We start from the raw sequence: 5873 nt of genomic DNA on the forward strand, positions 1-5873 counted from the left end.
CTAATCAGAGTATGTTTAAAACCCCTTTATGGTTAATTTTCCTTAACAAACATCATTTTATTGGTTGCCTAGGTCCCTATTGCCAGGTATTTTAGATTTCTGCATTGGCAGTCTTTTTTTCCCCTTTCTCTTTCCTTCTTTTCTTTCTTTCTTTCTTTCTTTCTTTCTTTCTTTCTTTCTTTCTTTCTTTCTTTCTTTCTTTCTTTCTTTCTTTCTTTCTTTCTTTTACCAAATAGAATGGACAAGTAAACAGGTATAAATGTGCTATTTCAGCCATAAACCAATAATCTCAGAAGAATAAGCTTGAGAGGATAACTGTGGATAGTTATTCAATATTTATATGTATTTTACTCGAGTGACTGGCTACTTAAATTATTGTAGCCACGTTAAGACAATTGTAATATTGATAATCCATGTACTGTAATTGCATATTCCCCACAACATCTAGACATTCTCAGTTGATTGTCTTGACATTTTTATTTCTGTCAATAGTGTGATCTTTCCATCAATCAATGAGGCTTGAAAACCAGACTCATTCTGAGGTTATAGATTTTTGAAACAAGAAGGGAACATAGAGATCATCTTATTTCCTGCATTTCATTTTATAAATAAGGACACCCAGGACTAGGTCAGTTTCACAGTGTGAGTTTCAGAACTAATTCGTTGAGTTATTGGATAGCAGGGTCCCAAGACTAAATTTCAGGACCCCTGATTACTAGTTCAGTAATTTTTTTTCCTTTACTCCATACACTAAGAGTAATCGTGTTATAGGATTGAGAACCAGTTCCCAACTCAGGTTTGGCTGCTCAGTGATTGAAAATCAATACCCAAGAGACAAGTGATGGTGGGAAAAGAAAAGTTGCTTTATTTAGGAAGCTGGCAACCTGGGAAGAGGATGGATCATGTCTCAAAGACCATCTTCTCCATCCAGGGGGAGTTGGAGGGTTTTAAAGGGAGAGGCACAGGAAAAAGGGGGTCATGCACAGGAGAAGGAGGTACCCAGGCAGTTAGTCCTTTGTCGACATGACCCTTACAGACTTGCTGGCATCAGCAGTAACTGTTTCTGAATGTAGTCAGACCTTATCTTCTAGGAAAGTTGAGTCTTTCACTCCTCAAGGCCAGTGGTCTGCACAGCTCAAAGAAAGTAAGTTAGCTTTAGCTCTACTATAGATCAAAGGACTTAGGACAGCAAGCAAGGAGTGCATAAGCTGGAAGCAAGTTAACCCTTAAAATTGGTGGGAGTGCTGTGACAGATCCTTAATCCTGTGACTGGTGTCCTTAGAAGAGAAAGGGGAGAGAGATTTTTGGACACTGGGAAAGGGCCATGTGAAGACCCAGGCAGAGATTGGAGTTATGCTGGCATAAACTAAGGGCCACCAGGAGCCACCAAAAGTTGGAAGAGCCAAAGGATTCTCTCTCAGAAACTTTGTAGCGGGTGTAGCCCTGCTAACACTTTCATCTCAAGCTTCTAGCCTCTGGTGAGGACAAATTTCTGGTGGTTTGGTTTTTTAAAATTTATTTTATGTAAACTCTACACCCAATGTGGGGCTTGAGCTCATGACACCGAGATCAAGAGTCACATGCTCTACTGACCAAACCAGCCTGGTGCCCCTGAATTTCTGTTGTTTTAAGCGACCATGGTTTTGATAACGTGTTACATCAACTGTAGGAAACTAATAATCCTTCCACCAAAATAGAAACACTGTTAAACTCTATTTGGAATTTGTATCTTATCAAATAGTAACCATTCTATGTTACTCCTTTCCCATTCTTGCTTTCTTTCCTTTCATTTCTATATGTGGTGCTTATTACTTCTAAGTTTTTGAAAGTGTACTATAGAATATTGAAGATATACAGAGAAACATAAAGAATAATACAACTATCCATTCATCCAATATCAGCTATAGTTATGAAACAATGTCAAAATATTTAAATCCTTGGTATATCCCTCCCTTCTTCTCCTCTGCCATCTCTTAGGGGAAATCATGTTCCTGAATGTAGACTCATTTATTCCCAGTTATCTCCTGGTCCCATTACTAGAAGTGTATTTAGCCCCAAGCAATACATTATCTTGTTGCACAATTTAAAACTGCAAAAATGGTGTTGTTCCAAATGGATTCTTATGCAACTTTTAATTATTTCGTTTCATTTGTGAGATACATCCATGTTGGAATATGTTCTCCTGATTTGTTCATTTTCATTTATGTATAGCATTCTGCTGCATGAAAATAACACTATTTTCTTACTTTTGGACACTTAGGCTCTATAGATTTTTTTTTCTATTCAAACCATGTCTATTATACTTAGAGCATAGGCACAATAATCCTCTAGGATATATACTTATTCATGGATCCTAGAATGTACTATCTGTAACTTCACTAGATACGTCATATTACTTTAAAGTGTTTATAATAATTTAGGTTTTACCAGCAAATGTGTATGAATTTGTTTTTCTATATTTACATCAACATAGACTTTTCTCTTTTTTTTTCTTTTTGCGTGTCCCCCTCCCCCTCAACATAGACTTTTTTTTTTTTTTTTTTTTTTTTTTTATGATAGTCACACACACAGAGAGAGAGAGAGAGGCAGAGACACAGGCAGAGGGAGAAGCAGGCTCCATGCACCGGGAGCCTGACGTGGGATTCGATCCCGGGTCTCCAGGATCGCGCCCTGGGCCAAAGGCAGGCGCCAAACCGCTGCGCCACCCAGGGATCTCCTCAACATAGACTTTTAATTTTTAAATTTTTGTTAACCTGAAAGGCATGAAAGGAACCTTACTTTTTTGAAGATTTATTTATTTATTTTAGGGGGGAGGGCATAGGGAGAAGGAGAAGGAGAGAATCCTCAAGCAGACTCCCTGCTGAGCACAGAGTTCCACTCGTGAATTCATAAAGATATTCTCCAATATTTTGTTCTTTATGTTTTTGAGTTTTGCTTTTTCACATTTATATTTTAATACCCTTGGACTTCTGTTTTTTTTGTGTGTGTGGTATGAAATAGAGAATTATTTTTTCATATAGATAAACTATGGTGTTCTAGCACCATTCATTGAAAAATTTATCTTTTCCCACTGATCTGCAGTACTAGCTCTAACCTGTATTAAGTTTTACATGTGTGTATATTAGTTGTGTATTGCTGCACAACAAATACCCCTAAAGCAGCTAAAAACAACAAAAATTTGTTATCTGATAGTTTCTGTGGGTTAGGAATGTGGGAATGGTCTAGATGGATAGTGCAGGCTTAAGGTTTCTCACAAGGTCAAAATTAAGGGGTCAGCCAGGGCAACAGTTCCATCAAAGCTGCATTGGGCCAGGACCCACTTCTAAGCTTACATGTGTGGCTGTTAACAAGACCCCTCAATCAGTTCCTTGCCATTGGAGTCTCTCCATAGTGTTGCTGACAACGTGGCAGCTTGCTTACACTCTGAGTGAGAGATTGGAGAAAAAGAAAGGGAGAAAGAGCTCCCAAGACAAGAATCACTATATAATCCAATCTCAGAAGTGACATCCTTTCACTTCTGCTCTATTCTATCCTTTAGAAGTGAGTCATTAAATCCATATCCGGAGGGAGGGGGAAGGGATAATGCAAGTGTGACTACCTGGAAGGGGGGATTATTGGTGCCATGTTAGAGCTGCCTACCACAGTTTCCATTTATTGGTTTGTACCTACCAATGTCATTACCACACCATCTTACTATAGCTTTATAATAAATTTTATTATCTAGAAGGATAGGTTCCCCTATTTATTTATTTTTCAAATGTATTTTGCCTATTTGGGGACCTAAAAATAGAATCTAGGAGCACCTGGGTGGCTCAGTCAAACACCTGCCTTCAGCTTAGGTTATGATCTTAGGGTCCTGGGATTGAGCCCTTCATCAGGCTCCCTGCTCAGTGGGGAGCTTGCTTCTCCCTTTCCCTCTGCCTCTACCCCTGCTTGTGCTCTCTTTCTCTCTCAAATTAATTAGTTAATTAATTAAATAAATATAGAACCTAGAACCAGCTTATTTGGTGAAAAACCTATCAACATGTTTATTAAAATTGCATTACATTAACAGATTCATTTGCAAATCAATCATTATTTTGTGATATTGAGTTTTTCCATCCATTTTATATGGTTTATTTCTCCTGTATTGTGGGAAGTTCATCAGAGGGTTAGAGGGAAAGAACAGTTTAGGATGTCTTTTCAGTAAAATATCTCAGACAAATTTCTTTTGTCTGGGCTTCCCATGGAAAAATTCATTGGTAGTGCACAGTGTACGGAGGGTTTGTGTTGCCTCCATTCCTGGGTTACCAGTTTTAAGTTCTATTTCCATGTTGAAGTTTGGTGGGTCCAGCACACTGAGTAGTCTCCTCTTACAAGAACAGCATCCCTCTTCTTTTTGGGGAGCTGTTTCTGATCCCACTTCACCCTGGTGGTTCTAATCCTGGCTCATGGCAGTGCCCTGACCACAAGAGTAAGTAAGAAGTCTAGGCCAATCATAGCTCCTTCCTGGATTTTATCAAACTGGAATTCAGGGAAGTGGTCCCTCCCTCTCAGGTAAGAGGTTGAGAGGCTGGGTGCTCTGACTCTAGACTGATGAAGTAAGTATATCTGACAAAATGAAGTCGAGATCAAGAAAGAAGCTGAGATGAGAGATGGAGACATCTTGGTGATGGCCAGGTGCCACATACTGGGTATTTGGTGCCGGATGCATCCCTGCCCTGTTTCAGTTTGATTAGGTGAGCCAACAAACTCCCATTTTGCCCAACTTTTTTTTTTTAATAATTTTTTTTAAAAAAAATATTTTATTTATTTATTCATGAGAGACAGAGAGAGAGGCAGAGACAGAGGCAGAAGGAGAAGCAGGCTGCATGCAGGGAGCCGGATGCCTGACCGGATCCCACCACCACAGGATCGATCACCCCCTGAGCAGAAGGCAGCTGCTCAACCACTGGGCCACCCAGGCACCCCTTGCCCAACTTCTTGCAACCAAAATTCCTAACATGTATCTACCTTCTTGCTGATTTACATCAACCCTGCTTTTCACTTAAAACTCTTTGTCAAATCTCATTCCTCATTTACTTATTAACATAAAGCCCTTTTCTAAATCACATCTATGCCAGTTATGACCTAACATCAGGAAATCTGTATTGAGCATGTACTGTGCCAGTCATCAAAGAACGAAGTCTTCCGATGAACACAATCTAAATATGTGCCTTAGTAAAATTAATGCAAAACACATACTGCAAGTTGTGGAAACTTAAATCCTAGGTCGTGAAGCCCTGATTTAAATGGTCAGGTTTGGTCGGTGTCAAATGACATTTAATTCACGGCTTCACGACTTAGGACTTAAGTGTCATTTGAACCTGACCAAAGTCCTGCCAGGAAGCTCAGAGAGGGGTCAGTAATCTCTCCAAGCTTCTGTAGCGAATAAATAGTGGAACCAAAACTTGAACCTGGATTTTTGATCAAGTCAGAGTCGTTTTAATTATCCTGTACCAAAAAAAAAACAAAAAACAAAAAACAAACAAAAAACAAACAAAAAAAATTATCCTGTACCGCTTACACTGAGAAAATACTTCTGGATCCTTATACTTCAGAAAGGAAAGCTCCCAATTCTCTTTCCACCAGGTTCCAATTTCCTACCAAGTTGCAGCAGTGAGGTATGGATGTTTCCTGAACTTTAGCAAGTTAGGCCGAGAAGCGAAACGGGGAGATCACGCTTTCCAAGCCGGCAAGGTTTTTTGGGTCTTCCCCGCGCCTCCCCTCGAGCGCAAGGCACCTTGGGAGTTGTAGTCTTGAGCCGCGGAGTCCTGTGGGGCCCAATCAGCAGAGAGCCAACTTGCCCTGCGCACCGTGATTGGCTGAGAATCGGCGGCTGCCCCCCCGCCCCG

Source organism: Canis lupus, chromosome 7 (assembly GCF_048164855.1).
Source record: "Canis lupus baileyi chromosome 7, mCanLup2.hap1, whole genome shotgun sequence".
Taxonomy (NCBI): domain Eukaryota; kingdom Metazoa; phylum Chordata; class Mammalia; order Carnivora; family Canidae; genus Canis; species Canis lupus.